At 40.1% G+C, this 17560-nt stretch overlaps 1 long non-coding RNA gene across 1 annotated transcript in view; it reads right to left on the bottom strand.

Moving 5' to 3' along the window:
* Positions 1-13464: 13464 nt before the first annotated feature.
* LOC133229978 (uncharacterized) overlaps positions 13465-17560 on the bottom strand; it is a 32004-nt gene continuing 27908 nt past the window's right edge. The window contains exon 2 of the long non-coding RNA XR_009730686.1: positions 13465-15891. This is a non-coding gene — a long non-coding RNA (uncharacterized LOC133229978). The remainder of the gene's footprint in view (positions 15892-17560) is intronic.

Here is a 17560-nt window from a genome sequence, read left to right as displayed (position 1 = left end):
AGGGGGTCACAGGTTGAAAAGTTCCAACACATTCCCAGAAATCTAGAAGGCCATACACATACACAGGATTCACACGTGCTCTGGAAAGACTTGAGAACATCATAAGTTTTCACTTCTGGTTAATTGAGTTTTTAGATCCAACCAGTCCATACTAAAGGAGATCAGTCCTGGGTGTTCATTGGAAGGACTGATGTTGAAGCTGAAACTCCAATACTTTGACCTCCTGATGCGAAGAGCTGACTCATTTGAAAAGACCATGATGCTGGGAAAGATCGAGGGCAGGAGGAGAAGGGGACGACAGAGGATGAGATGGTTGGATGGCATCACGGACACAATGGACATGGGTTTGGGTGGACTCCGGAAGTTGGTGATGGACAAGGAGGCCTGGTGTGCTGCGGTTGATGGGGTCGCAAAGAGTCGGACATGACTGAGCAACTGAACTGAACTTGATGTTGAGTTGTATGAGCTCGTTATATATTTTGGACATTAACCCCTTTCTGGTCATATCATTTGCCAATATTGTCTCCCATTTAATAGGTTGCCTTTTCCTCTTGATGGTTTCCTTTCCTGTGAAAAAGCTTTAAAATTTAATTAAAGTCTTATTTGTTTATTTTTGCTTTTATACCCTTTGCCTTATGAGACAGATCCAAAAAAATGTTGTTGCAATTTAGGCTGCAGAGCATTCTGCCTGTTTTGTTCTAGGATTTTTATGGCTTCTTGTCTTACATTTAAGTCTTTAATCTACTTTGAGTTTGTTTCGTGTATGGTGCTAGAAAATATTCTAGCTCCATCCTTTTACATGTAGGTCTCCAATTTTCTCAGAACCACTAACTGAAGAGTGTCTTTTCACCACTGACCATAAGCGTACAGTTTATTCCAACTCTCCATCCTGCTCCATTGACCATTCTGTTTTGATTAATGCAGCCTTGAAGTATAGTCTGAAGCCATGGAGCATGACTCCCCCAGCTCTGTTCTTTTTTCTCAAGTCTGTTTTAGCTATTCTTGGTCATTTATGTTTCCATACTACTAAAATTTTTTTAATTACTTTTTCTATTTCTGTGAAAAATGCCATTTTGATAGGGACTGCACTGAATCTGTAAATTACCTTGGATAATACAGTCATTTTAACAATATTAATTCTTCCATCCATGAACACGGAATATCTTTATATCTGTTTGTGTCATCTTCAATTTCTTTTATCAATGTCTTATAGTTTTCTGAGTACAGGTCTTTTACCACTGTAAGCAGGTTTATTTCTAGGTATCTTATTCTTTTTGATGCAATGGTAAATGGAATTATTTCCTGCCGGGAGCCGGCATATTGCATATTGAGTGCATATTGCATATTGAGTGCAGCACTTTCCACAGCATCATCTTTCAGGATCTGGAATAGCTCAACTGGAATTCTATCACTGCCGGGAGCCAGCGTGAGGAACTCCGCCCATGGCAAAGGTCATGAGGAAGGAGGCTCGGCATACGCAAAGGTGGGATCGAGCCTCAGGAGTCCCCCTGGAAATTCTCGAGCATCTACCCCCAAAACCAGAGTTTGCCTACTTTCTGCTTTGTGCTTTCACCTACACCTCTGACTTTATGGGGGGCTGTCCCCCACTCTCTCTCTCTGAAAAAAGAGTTAGCTTACAGCTCCAGTTAATAATTCCTGGGTGTGACAGTGTTTCAACCTACAAACTCCTTTGGAAATCCTCTAGCCTGCCTGAATAGGTTTTTCCAGCCACATGTGATTGTTCAGAGCCTCCCAACTGTGAGAGGCAGGAGATGTTCTAAACTGTCTAAACACAGATTCCTTTGAGTAGTTAAAAGATTGATTAGAAATTGTATTGGTGAAGGGTTTTTCACTTATTGGGCCAATGTTTGCTGCTAAGTCTCCATACCCCTTACCTACTATGTCCTTGGCAGTATATTGATTGATATAATGGGTGTATAGAAATATAAGTAGTAGCCTCAATGTTTGTAACCTTGGACCCTTGAGTTAATTCTTTTCTTGATTGAGCCCACCTCACCTTTGCCCTATAGGAATGCAGCTTTGTCCAATGCTTTTTTTTTTTTTTTTAACTTTACATAATTGTATTAGTTTTGCCAAATATCAAAATGAACCCATCACAGGTATACATGTGCTCCCCATCCTGAACCCTCCTCCCTCCTCCCTCCCCATACCATCCCTCTGGGTCGTCCCAGTGCACTAGCCCCAAGCATCCAGTATCGTGCATTGAACCTGGACTGGAGGGTGTGGAGGAAAGGGAACCCTCTTACACTGTTGGTGGGAATGCAAACTAGTACAGCCACTATGGAGAACAGTGTGGAGATTCCTTAAAAAACTGGAAATAGAACTGCCTTACGATCCAGCAATCCCACTGCTGGGCATACACACTGAGGAAACCAGAAAGGAAAGAGACACGTGTACCCCAATGTTCATCACAGCACTGTTTATAATAGCCAGGACATGGAAACAACCTAGATGTCCATCAGCAGACGAATGGATAAGAAAGCTGTGGTACATATACACAATGGAGTATTACTCAGCCATTAAAAAGAATACATTTGAATCAGTTCTAATGAGGTGGATGAAACTGGAGCCTATTATACAGAGTGAAGTAAGCCAGAAGGAAAAATACCAGTACAGTATACTAACGCATATATATGGAATTTAGAAAGATGATAACAATAACCCTGTGTACGAGACAGCAAAAGTGATGCTGATGTATGGAACAGTCTTATGGACTCTGTGGGAGAGGGAGAGGGTGGGAAGATTTGGGAGAATGGCATTGAAACATGTAAAATATCATGTATGAAACGAGATGTCCAGTGCTTTTTGAGGCTGGCGCCTGACTTTAGAATAATCACCTTTAGAGAAAAATAAGTTTCTTAAAATGTTAACAGGCCTCCTGGCCAGAAGATGATGCAAATCACCTAAACGTTTGCATATGATAAGTTTGCAGGAAGAAAGCCTGGCTTACTGCATGACTCTACCCCTTCCCCCATTATCCTTTATGCATAACTTAAGGTATAAAAACTACTTTGGAAAATAAAGTGCAGGCCTTGTTCACGGAAACTTGGTCTCCCCATGTCGTTCTTTCTCTCATCTTCTGACTGAATTATTCAACCTCTTTTCTCCACTGAATTTCCTCACTGGGCTATCCTCATTCTATTACTCTTTATATCTTTGATAAATATTTAAATAAATAGGTCGCCTACGCCGTCTCTCCTTCGAATACCCTGGATCAGCCGGGGCTGGACCCCGGCAATTTCCTTAATTTCTCTTTCTCATAACAGTTCATTTTTACTGTATAGAAATGCAACAGATTTCTGCATATTGATTCTGTATCCTGAACTTTATCAAATTCATCAGTGAGCTCTACTAGTAGTTTTTTGGTGATGTCATTATGATTTTCTAAATGCATATTTTTCTTACTTTTGTAGAATTAATTACACTACCTTTATAACATTTTGCATGCACACAAGTGGTAGATTTTTTTCAAGAAAATTAAAAACACATTTATAAAAATATTATAAAAATTTTAGTAAATTGTATTGCAGAGTGAGTTAGCAAAATCATACATATATACATATGTATTTATATTTAAACTGAGGAGTATATATACTTACATTATCAAATAAAATAAATTGAGATGATTTTAAATAGTTGATTTTCTTTCCAATTTCCATCTGATGGCAATCAATGAATTTCCATTTATAAAAATATGTTCAAGTAATGAAACATCTGGTATGTTAGAATATTTATCTAGGCAATAATGTTCAGGGAACATAGTCTGTGGAACTATCTCATTTGTCAATTTAGAGATAAGTTGAAGTGTGTTCTATATTATTTAGTGATAGAAGTTTTACATAATGGTTTATCTATATTTTGTACCCCTTTCAGAAAGCTTGTACTTTTCAAATTATTAGCTTCAAAATTATGTTAAAGATATATCATTGTTGTTTTTCAGTCATGTCTGACTCTTTGAGACCCTATGGACTGCAGCACACCAGGCTTCCTTGTACTTCATCATCTTCCGAAGCTTGCTCAAACTCCTGTCCATTGAATCGGTGATGCCATCCAACCATCTAGGCCTCCGTCATCCCCTTCTCCTCTTGCCTTCAATCTTTCCCAGAATCAGGGTCTTTTCTAATGAGTCGGCTCTTCACATCAGGCGGCCAAAGTATTAAAGCTTCAGATTCAGGTAGGATACATCATACATACAAATTAAAATACGTTTCTAGATTTATGTCATGCCAGTATCAAACTCTGAAAAACAAAGATCTATGAGTGGAAAACAACAGTCGAGGAGAGAAATGTAATCCAGGGAATTTCCACGATACAGTTCTTCATCCTTGGGAAGGATAGAGATTATGAATTGATAGATACTAACATCTGTGGCCAGAAGTGTTAGGCAACCTAGGTTTAAATAAGATGAACGATTAGATTAAAGCATGCATCGATGGGGTTTTTCCCATCGATGAAGGGACAACTGGATCAAAAAATGAACAATATTTCTAGGAAGAACTGAAATTGAGCTGAAGAAGAAGTTGGAGTTGGGTATGAAAGACAGCAAAGCAATAAGGGACTGATAGAAATAACAAACATTCCCATATGTGCATAATAAACCTTGTGACAGCTCATCTATTTTATTCATGAAAATATGAAATTATATACACTATTTATCCTAAATCCCAAAGCAGTTCTTCAGAGTTTCCAGCTCTGTTACTGGGTAGATATATGTTCTTATCAAGTCATTAAATCAGAATAATTCTCAGGATTATGTGTACATGAAAGCATTCTATAAACTATCATTGCTATTGCTTTGAAGGAAAAATACATAAATGTATGACAATTTTATAAAGACACTGAACAACCTAATTTCCTTTCCTTGGGAAGGATCAAGATGAGAAAAGAACAGCTTAAATGGTTACAAACCTTTCCACAAAATTTAAGATCAAGCTACATGGACTTTAGTGATGTAAAGTAGGAGTAAAGTTTATGACATTAAATATATTCATCATAAATTGTTCCTAGGACTTTTAAACACTTTAGCTTAGTATTTGTTGTTTTTTTTAATTTAAGCACCTGAAAATATATGCACGGGTTTAAATATTTTTTGGCTTGGTACATCATCTCTAAAATAATAAATATCATTTTGTATCATCTCCATTCTGCTACACAGAAAAATGGAGCTTTGTGATAAGTGCATTACAGCAATTCAGATAATTTTATCTGTCATAATTCAAGGTTTAAGTTACAAATTCAAGGATTTTCAACAGAACAAAGCTTGTCTCTTTGTAAGTATGTAAGAATAAATACACAAACAGGATACAAAATTCAAACATTTAACTTAGAATAAGACAACAACAGATGAACTAAAATCATACACTCAGTCACTTACTCATTTTACCTAATTTCTTGCTCTGGAGAAATAGAAAAAAAAACACAAAGTAAGATCCATTGGAAATAGGTCTTGTAGAACAGAAGTATTAAAACTCACAATCTTAAAAGTTATTTCTGTGTTTTGTGGGTCCTAACCTGAGAAGTAGTACATCTGAAATTAAAATAATATTGTGAATTAATCATATTACAATTTTTAAAAGTTTGAGTTTTATAATATTTTTGTAAACAAAGTATTATAATCTTAATACAATACTAAGATATTAATATCTATTAACATTAGTCAAACTGTAGAGAGTAGTGGAAGTAAATCACACTTTAATTAGAAAGCATTGATGCTACATTTTCTTTCCTTGTTTTGAACACAAGCCAAAGTACTTTATCAAAGCTTGCTTTCAGTGTGCATATAAAGCTCTATGTGGGCAAGCCAATGGAAAGGCGGTTTGTGTTGCATGCCTATTTAAACCAAAGTACTGGTTCCAGCACTGGAGGCCTAGATAGCCATAGTGAGTGGGAAAATGTAGGGGAAAATGGAAAAAAATACTTTCAAGTATACCAAAACTGCACATTCTTATTGAAGTATTATTGATATAGAATATATATATTACCAGATGTATAATATAGTGATTCACAATTTTTAAAGGTTATATTCAATAAAATATTGGCTATATTCTTCATGTTGCACAATATATCTTGTAGCTTATTTTACACATAATAGTCTGTACCTCTTAATTCTCCACCCCAATATTGCCCCCTCTCTGCTTCCTTCTCCCCATGGGTTTGCTATAAGTCTACTTCCCATTTATTGTATTTACTAGTTTATTACATTTTTTAAATTCCACATATAAGTTATATCATACAGTATTTGTCTTTGTCTGACTTATTTCACTTAACATAATACCCTCCAAGTTCATCCATGTTGCTGCAAATAGCAAAATTTCTTTTTTTTTTTATGGCTGAGTAGTATTCCATTGTGTATATATACCACATCTTCTTTACCTGCTCATTTGTTGATGAGAACTTAGGTTGCTTCCATATCTTGGCAATTGTAAATAATGTTGCTATGAATATTGGGGTGCATGTGTCTTTTCAAATTAATGTTTCTGTACTTTTGGGACATATATAGGCAAAAGTGGAATTTCTGGGTAATATGGTAAGTTTTTTGAGAAACCTCCATACTGTTTTCCACAGTGGCTACACCAATTTACATTCCCACCAACAGTGTACAAGGGTTCCCTTTTGTCTTTAACTGGACTGTGAGATCCAGAATTTTTTCTTTCAGAAAGTAGTTTTTTTGTTGCTGTTCTGATACATCTAATTTTCTTGAAAGTTTAATTCTTTTTTTCTGTGTTAATGCCTCACGTTAGGTCTCCACTGGTTTCCCCTCAAAATCAATCACCTCTTTGAACTAGTGAGTGTGCTCATCCTGAGTCATATTAGTCATCTGCAATCTAATATAGCCAAATCTTAGAAGCACTTGAAAAGATTTTAAGACATACTGGTATCTAGGCCACAGCCCCTGCTATTCTGATTTCATGGTCTGTACAGCATTCAGGCCTAAGTCTTTTGGGAAGTTATCCAAAGACAGATAGACTCCCTGGAGCCATTAGGACACAGATGGCCCCTCTAGGCAGGGGAAAATACTGTCCTTCAGCCCCCAAGCCAGGTGCTCCAGAGCTTCGTGCAGATTTAAACAATGAGGAGGCCCATGCCAAGGACCAGAGGCCACAGGGAGCAAATATCAGTAGCTCTTTCTGAGAAGATCTGCCCCATCCGGTGGCCATCACTGCAGATAACTGAGTCTCCTGCACCTGCCCTCTTTCAGGGACAACTCAGCAAGTCTCAGCACCAGAAACACAACCTCGAGGCACCGTCTGCATGCACTGGGTGGACCCTGCACAGGGGCTGTGAGGAAACGGGAGTCAGACGTGCACGACAGGCCAGCACCTTCCAGATCCCTCTGAGCTTGGCAGTGCACTCTGCTTGCCACAGCACAACGCCTTTTCCAGATACCATAGCTCTGTTAGTAAATGAGGTGTAGGGCATTCCTGCCCTACACTCCTTAAATCCTGGGAAATCTTCCAATTCCAAAGCTATACAGTGACTGCTTTAAGAATGCCTATCTACAATTCAATTATGCTTAGAAATCAACACTGATACTTTTTGTTTATACTTACTCTCCCTACTTATTACAAATTATATTTTTTCCATGTATAGGTTGGTGCTCCCCACTATCAGACTGCAGAAAGCAGAAAACATGTCTTAAGCCATTGCTGAATTCCGAATGTCCTGCACAATGTCTGGCACATGATAAGTGGTCAATAAATACTTGATGAAAAAAATACGGTAATTTTCATCAAGTACCTTCTCACAGGAGCATCGAAACATTACACCACAGAATATATGCAAAACACTTAGTTTCCTGCACAAATTAAATAATAATAAAAAACCATAGTCCTTTTTTCACTTGAATCAAATTCTTGCTTCTTTCAAAGAGACCTAAGTATTCCACAGCATTTTCTCTTTGTCATCTCATCTTCTCTCACTGATGACATTAATAATAATGAAAAGTTAATAACTATATATTAATCATTTCATTGTTTGACAGTAGTTTCCTGTACTCTCTTCACAGCTCCTTCTCAATATATACTGTGTAAGTGCAATATTGTTATTTAAGAGAAAAACGCTTTGCATTTCCATGCCAATTATTTGTACAACAGTTCCCAAATTCCCTAGACATTAAGAATGATGTGTCAGATTAAACTATAGGGTTCACATGGCACACATGAACTGCTCTACAGTGATCACACAGAATGTCAAGAGCACCAAGGTTGAGTGTAATTCAGTAATTCATAAAGCTCTTATTCTAAAAGCTACTGAACTACACTGAAACTCTTATAGTCACATCCTCCTTTGCTAAGCAACATGGGATTTGAAAAAATTAAAACAAATTTCATATAGTATTTCTACTAGTTTTCTGTCTGTTAACATCTTGGTAGAGATTTTAAAGAGAACAAAATAATCAACTCAATTTATTTATTTTTCAAATATCCCTCTGGCACTCTGTAATAATTACGTAAAGTACTAATGGTATTTAAATTTTATTTAGTGATTAGACTTCTTTAGAGTTTTAGCTCCAGAATCCAAAGTGCTTTATGAAGAATTGATAAGCCCAATTATCCAGAAAGTAAGGAGTAAAAGAACTCATTTAATTGTGCATAACTGTATGCTGTTTTTGCCTATATTTATGGAGGGAAGAGGTCAGTATTCCACTAAATTTAATGTCAGCAGAAGCATCAGCATCAGCATCATCATCATCATCATCATAAAACAATAATATCATTGTTTATTGAGCCCTTACAATATGCCAGACACCACTGTAGATGTTTAATCTCAGAATAATCCTCTGTAAAAGTTTCTCAGTTGTGTCTAACTCTTTGTGACCCCATATATGAACTATACAGTTCATGGAGTTTTCCAGGCCAGAATACTGGAATGGGTAGCTGTTCTCTTCTCCAGGCGATATTCCCAACTCAGGGATCAAACCCAAGTCTCCCGCATGACAGGCTGACTTTTTACCAGCTAAGCCCCTAGGAAAGCCCAAGAATACTGGAGTGAGTAGCATATCCCTTCTCCAGGGGATCTTCCTGACCCAGGAATTGAACTGAGGTGTCCTGCACTGCAGGCAGATTCTTCACCAGCTGAGCTACCAGGGAATCCCAAAATGAAAGTGAAACTCGCTCCGTTGTGTCCAACTCTTTGCAACTGTATACTCCATGGAATTCTCCAGACCAGAATAATAGAGTGGGCAACCATTCCCTTCTCCAGCGAACCATTCCCTTCTCCAGCGAATCTTCCCAGCCCAGGGATCAAACCCAGGTCTCCCTCACTGCAGGCAGATTCTTTACCAGCTTCCCCACCAGGGAAGCCCAGATGTTTAATCTCAGAATAATCCTATGAGACACCTTTATTAAGTGCATTTTACAGATGAGGAAACTGAAGCTCAGAGAATTTTAGGAACTTGTCTAACATTGCACTGCTGCTGAGTTCCAAAGCCACTGTTTACTTAGTTTTTTATTATTTACTTTTAGTTGTGCTGGGTCTTTCATTGCTGCTCACAGGCTTTCTCTAGTTGTGGAGAGCAAGGCTACTCTTTGTTGTGGTGCGTGCGCTTCTCGTTTCGATGGCTTCTCCTGCTGTGGAGCACAGGCTCTAGGCACGTGGGCTTCAGTAATTGCAGCACACAGACTCAGCAGTTGTGGCACATGGGCTGAGCTGCTTCTCAGCATGTAAAATTTTCCCGGACAAGGGATCAAACCCACCTCCTATGCACTGGCAAGCAGACTCTTATCCACTGTGCACACTCAGCTGCTCAGTTCAGTTCAGTCGCTCAGTCATGTCTGACTCTTTGCGACCCCATGGACTAGCTGCTCAGGTGTCACCAACTCTTTGCCACCCCATGGACTGTAGTCCACCAGGCTTCTCTGTCCATGGGATTGTCCAGGCAAGAATACTAGAGTGGGTTGCCATTTCCTCTTCCAGGGGATCTTCCCAACCAAGGGACTGAACCTGCACCTCCTGCATTGGCAGACGTATTCTTTACCACTGAGCCACCTGGGAAGCCACTGTATCACCAGGGAAGTCCCAAAACCACTGTTTAAACTGAGGTCTGACTCCAGCATTTCTTATACTAGCACATGCCGTTCTAATACAGGTCCATGTATATGAGACTTACCTGATGCCCCTAAAGCTACGGCACCCAGGAAAACTCACAATGTATAATTTCTTCCTATCAAAAGTTCTTAGGCAGGCCTGCCCAAGCATGTCTGGGCTGGTATGAAGAGATGCTTCCTACTGCAATAACAGGGAGGAAAGTCAGAAAGAGGCAGCTAATGGAAGGAAATGGTATGAAAAGTAGGAAATGCTTCCAAAGACAAACATTTTTTCACAAGTTCACAGTGACTTCAACTAGCCAAACTTCAAAGGTTAATCACAGATGTAATGAAAAACTCAAGAATCCAGTTAATACAATCAGTATATCAGTTTGTGGTAAGTGTTTCTAAAGCATTCTAAACAAATAGTATTTTTAAGTCAACCAAAAGGTCTTCATTGTGGGACTGATTCAATCAGTAATCTGCTCAAGAAAATCTCTTTATATAGTTGGTACAACAACCACTTGTTTGAAAGCTTCTTTCCAAAGGAGCACAAAGTTTAAGTCATCCAACTTAGAAATGGTGCATTGGGAGAAGGGTGGAGATGACCTACCAATTCTATTTTGGGGGATCATCTGGGAGCTCCCAGGAATGTTGACTGGAAAACCAAGGTCTTTATGACTCACACTGTTTATACAGTTGGTTTTGCTGGGTGAAAGCTGCGCTTCTTGAACCAGGCCAGTAAGTTGTTTTAACGTGGACTTAACTCCCACCTGTATAAGACGCACGTTGTCAGCCTGTAGAATGATCCATATGCCCTTCCCAGGCAATGTTTCCCACACCAAGAAGTAACAGCAACTCCAATTCTTCTCTGCCTTCTATAACTGTTAATTAGTTTTGCCTGTTCTTGAATTTCATACAAATGAAATCATACATTATGACTAGATTTACAACTGGATTCTTGAGTTTTTCAGATTCATCAATATTGTCCCATGAAGCAAAAATTTATTTTTCTTTCTGGGTTATATTTTTTTATGACTATACCACAGTGTCACCATTCTCCTGTGGATGAGCATTTAGCTGCTTTTTAAAATAGGAATTTTTTAAAATGTTATGTACTTATTTATTTTTGGCTGCACTGGGTCTTTGTTGATGCACACAGGCTTTCTCTAGTCGCCCAGCGTGGGGGGCTCCTCTTCACTGCAGTGCGCATGCTTCTCACCGTGGTGGCTTCTCTTGCTGTGGAGCGCTGGCTCTGGATGTGCAGGTTCAGTGGTTATGGCTCATGGGCTCTAGAGCACAGGCTCAGTAATTGTGGAACACGGGCTTAATTGCCCCGTGGCATGTGAGATCTTCCTGAACTATGGATCAAAGCCATGTCTCTTGCATTAGCAGAAGTCTTAACCGTTGGAAGTCCCAAACTGGGATATTTTGAATAACATTGCTGTGGATAATCATGTACTTGTCTTCTGGTGAATTCAGTTCGCTGTGGTATAAAACCATGAAGGGGTATACAGGTCCATGGGGTAGATATAAGTTTAGCCTTAATGCTGCTAAGTCACTTCAGTCGCGTCCGACTCTGTGTGACCCCATAGACGGCAGCCCACCAGGCTCCCCCGTCCCTGGGATTCTCCAGGCAACAACACTGGAGTGGGTTGCCATTTCCTTCTCCAATGCATGAAAGTGAAAAGGGAAAGTGAAGTCACTCAGTCGTGTCCGACTCTTAGCGACCCGATGGACTGCAGCCCACCAGGCTCCTCCATCCATGGGGTTTTCCAGGCAAGAGTACTGGAGTGGGGTGTCATTGCCTTCTCCATTAGCCTTAATAGACACTTCCAAATAGTGATACCAATTTACATTCCCTAGATTTGTTTTACAGCTCAGTATATCATATGCCTTGGAAGTTCCAAGCCACTTGAAAAGAATGTGTATTCTAGTTATGGAACATTGTGTTTTATTAAACATCAATTAGATCAAGGAGGTTGTAGTGCTGTTCATGTCATCCATTCTACTGATTTTTTGGCCTAATTGTTGTATTAATTATTGAGATGACATGTGAATATCTCCAACTATGATTGTGCGATTATCTATTTTTCCTTTGTCTGCTTTTGCTTCATGTACTTTGAAGTTCCATTATTAGGCACATATATATTAATAATTGTTATGGCTTTGTGATGAGTTGGCATTTTTTTCGTGATATAATGTCCCTCTTGAACTATATTCCTGTTTTGAGGTCTATCTTGTCTAATATTAGTATAGTCATCACATCTTCCTCATGTTTATTGTCTGCATGGCACAGCTTCTCCCATCTTTTTGCTGTCACTCTTTATTGGCTTTTATAATCAAAGTATGTTTCTGTAGATAGGATTTAATTGGATCTTACTTCTCTTTTTCCTCCTGCCTGACAATCTCTGTCATTTAACTGGCATATTCATTCCACTTATATTGCATATAATTTTAGGTATAGCTTGATTTTTGGTTTACCATTTTTCTGCTTGATTTCTAATTGTCTCCTCTGTTTTTCTTTTCTCTATACCTTCTTCTCTGCCTCATTTTTAGTTAATAAAAAAATCCTTAATATTTCATTTAAGTTCCTCTATTGGCTTTTTGGCTATATATCTTTGCATCTTTTTCATGTTATCTTAGAGGTAACATTATGACAAAATGATCACAATCAACTTAGTGTTAATAATGTACCATTTTATATGGAAGGCATCAGTTTTCAACAATACACGCCTACTACCTTCAATCCCCCTCTCTGGCTATTGTTGTGACACATATTCTATCTTCATATGTTACATAAACCGCACAAGTAGAATATGCTATAAACTGTACAATTTAGGGGAGAAGGCAATGGCAACCCACTCCGGTACTCTTGCCTGGAAAACCCCATGGACAGAGGAGCCTGGTAGGCTGCAGTCCATGGGGTCACTAAGAGTCAGACACGACCGAGCGACTTCACTTTCCCTTTTCACTTTCATGCATTGGAGAAGGAAATGGAAACCCACTCCAGCGTTCTTGCCTGGAGAATCCCAGGGACGGGGGAGCCTGGAGGGCTGCCGTCTATGGGGTCGCACAGAGTCGGACACGACTGAAGCAACTTAGCAGCAGCAGCAGCACAATTTAGAGCTATCATTTTTGCTTTAAATGGTCAAATCTTAAAAACTGTCATTGTCTCTCTCTCATGGACCAGTACAGTAGCCTCTCAGCTACTTCCTGATTCCATTCTTTCCCTCTTTTTTCATGTCATTTTTTTATACAACAGCCAGCAATATTTGCTTTCAAGTGTAAAATGGACAACGCCTCATCCTGAGTTTAATTTGCCTCAAGGACTTCCGAGGATGAAATGCAGACTCATGAAGTGGTCTTGTATTAATCTGCCAAGGCTTCTATAATAAAATACCAGAGACTGGATGGCTTAAACAAAGGAAATTTATTTTTTCACAATTCTGGAGGCTAGAAGCCCATGATCAAAGCGCTGGTAAATTCGGTTTCCAATGAGATCTCTCTTCCTGACTTGTAGAAAGCCTCATTCTTGCTATGTTTTCATCTGGTCTCTCCTCTATGAACACAGGGAGAAAGAGAACTCTAGAGTCTCTTCTTCTTTATAGGACATTACTCCTATCATATAAGACCCCACTTCTATGAACTCATTTAACCTTAATTACCTCCTTATGGACCATGTCTCCGAACACAGTCTCATTGGTGGTGAGGGCATCCATATATGAATGGGAGCAGGGGAACAATTCAGCCCATACAGGCCCGAAATGCTCTCCTTGGGCCTAAGGAGGAAAAGATCTGACTCACTTGTACACATCCCAAAACAAGACAGAGACACAAACACAACAGCTTAACCCTATTAAGGCATCTGTGTCACTGCAGGATGGACCTCACAGGGCCCATCTGTGTATGCATAACTTTTATAAACTCAGACCCTGCCTCTCAGAGCAATTCCAATTCTGAAAAAAAGGAAATCATATTTCAAACAAGTGGAATTGCAATACAATTTAAACATAGGTCAGCTATATACTCAAATACTGATATTGTAGAAGGTTCAATTAATTGCAAAGAAAAAGCAAAGAAGTTGGCACCAAACTTGACCTAATTGCTGGCTACATCATTTTTCCATGACAAATGATTGGCTGTTACAAGAAGCTTGAGCAATTTCAATTGACTCTTACCCAGAAACAAGAAGAAAAATAAAATAGTTCACTAAAATAAAATGAAAATTACTTTTAATACCTCAACAAAAAGGCTACGTCTGCTGTCTCCCAGGCCTGTGTGAAAATTGACGGTCATCTTCTGTGATAACCCAGCCGAAGCAGGAGCCGCAGCAGAGCCGGGCTCCAGAGGCGGAGACGGTCCCCACGAACCCGAGTGCCAGTGCCTCCTGGGGCTCCTCTGCCCACCAGTCCAGCTGCAGCTCCAGCACCAGTTCAGGGGCCTGGGTACCCCTGACCAGGTCCCAGACCAACTGCTGCAGGCCGAAGGGCACCATGAACAACACGTACGTGAACACGCCCATGAATTTCTCCAGGCTTGACTGCCAGCAGGCCACCCAGACTGTGCCTCATCAGTAGCTGTACCTGTATCCCCCATCGAGGGGTACACCATGCAACCAGACTCGGTGCCATGATCCCTGTGCCCCCATTCCTGGACAGGCTGCAGACGGGCTACAGGCAGATCCAGGCTGCCTTCCCTCTCACTAACCACGAGCAGAAGATGTACCCAGCAGTGACCGTGTGACGCAGAGTCTGGACCAGACGGAGACGAGTGGGAACTGTTTGCTTGGGAAAGATTCTAGCCTGGAAATCTGCACCTGTCAGTGGTGTTCATGGCACAGTTCAGTTGGATGGCTTCATTTGCCCCCAAACTATATGGAAACATCTTTCTCCAAAAGATCTCTAGATATGTTTTAGGCTTCTCTGGTAGCTCAGCTGGTAAAGAATCTGCCTGCAATCCACAAGACCCCGATTCAATTCCTGGGTTGGGAAGATCCCCTGGAGAAGCAATAGGCTACCCACTTCCAGTATTCTTAGACTTCCCCGGTGGCTCAGACCTCCCACACTCCCCCTGCACTGTGGGAGACCTGGGTTCGATCCCTGGGTTGGGAAGATCCCCTGGAGGAGGGAATGGCAACCCACTCCAGTATTCCTACCTGGAGATCGCATGGACAGAAGAACCTGGCGGGTTACACTCCATGGGGTTGCAAAGAGTCGGACATGACTGAGTGACTAAGCACACAGCACTGTGATAACATATAACAAGGATGTAAGAGGTACATCTTCTTGTATGGATGTACCCTTTATTCATTATTTTAACTGACCTGAACGGTTGCCTGAGTTGTCAATAATAGATGTTTTCAAAATGAAAGAGCAAATACAGCTTTGTCTTGTTCCACATGGCAGCTTGTTCCAAGTGCTGAAACTCATGGACCCAACAAAGACTCTGCTCTTGACCTCTTTCAGTCGCTCCATAACATTTGTGTCAGTTTCCTATCACCACTCTAACAAATAACACAAACACAGTGGTCTATGGTTGTTCAGGTTGGACATCAGATACGGGTCTCATTCAGCTACAATTAGGGTATTAGAAGGACTGTGTTCCTTTCTGGAGGCTCGAGTGGAAGATCCTTTCCCATGGTCATAAAGGTTACCAGTGTTTTAGTTCCCGTATTTGCAGAACCAAGATCTGTTTCCTTCCTGGCAATCAGCTGAGGGCCATTCCCAGCCACACAGGATGTCCACAGTCCTTGGCTCATTGCCCACTTCCTCCATCTTTAAAGGCAGCAATGGCAAGTCCTCTTCATACTCTGAATCTTTCCCTCTTCTTCCATTGCTTCTTTCTGTGACCAAGACAGATTAGACTGAGTCCACCTGAAAAATCTAGGATAAAGTCCCCATCTGAAGGTGCATACCCTTAATTATATCTTCAAACTTCCTTTTGCCATAGGAGGTAACATGTTCACTGGTCTCAGGGATTAAGGCACGGATGTCTTTAGGGGGCCATTATACTGCCTTCCACACCATCACAAAAGGACCTCCAGGCCCACATACTGGGCAATCTCATTGCTGCAGTATTTTCAGGGTCTCTGCTCTCCTTCCCCATTACCATGCAGAGAATATCACTGCCAAATGCACAAGGGTTATCATTTTCACTTGAACTGGATTTTTAGCCTCTTAGACTTGGTGGACACCTGAATGTTGGGGTTTAGACTCTGTTCCTCAGTAAAGACCAGCCTTGGCATCACTCCAGCTGCAGAGGCACTGCAAAGGGTCCAATCCTATACTTATATTCTCCAGTATTCATGCCCATTACCTGGCGCATGAACAGAACACAGCCCTTCTGTGAACCATTAATGCCATCATAAAATGAAAAAGGTGAGAGAACATAGAAATAACTCTTGGTGTTGATTACTTTCAGGAAAGGTGCTTCAAAATGACTTCAATTGAAGACCAAAAAAATACATGAATGACTAATGGAAAAAAACAAGGGGAAGGAAAGATTCCTCTTTAAAGTTAAAAAGATTTAAATTAAACAATTTGTTAATTGATCTACCATTTGAATCACTATTAAAATCATATACAAAGATTTGCCTTTTGTATTGAAAAATAAAGCTGATAGATATTCTTTCTTATGTCTGAACACTTTCTACATACAAATAAAAATGTGATAATTCACTTAAAGAAAATAGGGTCTGATTATGTATTCATTTACTTTACTTTAGCACAATCTGCATAAGAACAAGTGCATGTAAAAGGGGCAAATGTCTTGTCTCCATGGTTGAAATCCCATTTTCTTAGTGTTGATGGCTTTGCCAGCATCTGCTCCATACCACGCTGTTTAGAACACAACTTGCAAACCTGGCAGGTGTATTTAAAATAAGGTATCCCAATGGCTGTCGAAGGCTGCTTACCTATCATCAAGATTACCTCTCCTCCTTTCCTTCATTTTTCTTCTTTGCACTTATCATTTAACATACTACATAATAAGCTCATTTATTTGTGTATAAATGAAATGGCTATATTGACATACAACAGTAGCTGTGAGGCACCCCACCGTTTGGCGCAGCATCAGCAGTGTGGGTTGCACAGTCCAGAATGTTATATAAATAACAGTAATGACATCATAGAGCCAAGGCAAGTGATATGACATTTATTATGAATGGATATTCTTAGAGGGCTTTATCTGAATCCTTCTCTTTCTGTTTAGCCTTAGGGGAGGAAAATGTTTGATTTTTTTTTATTGTCCACATATCTTCTGTTGCTCAGTTCAATTCTTTTCCCCTCAGGTGAACTAAACACAGCAACAGCAAAGACCTGGGTAAATGACAGGACAACTCCGAGTACCAACAGCAATGAGAAAAGTGATTCAGCATGTGTTCTGCTGAAACCAAACTCACAGACTAACATCTCTGCCTGGCTGGCTTCAGGGGGGGCATCTAGCCATCTATGAAAAAGAAGGCAGGCTTTGTTCAGAACGCTCTGCATTAGAGTAAGTGCAGGAAATCAAGT

Source organism: Bos javanicus, chromosome 18, assembly GCF_032452875.1.
Source record: "Bos javanicus breed banteng chromosome 18, ARS-OSU_banteng_1.0, whole genome shotgun sequence".
Classification (NCBI taxonomy): Eukaryota; Metazoa; Chordata; class Mammalia; order Artiodactyla; family Bovidae; genus Bos; species Bos javanicus.
Note: the sequence above shows the minus strand (reverse complement) of the source record. Positions and strands in the feature narration are given on the sequence as shown.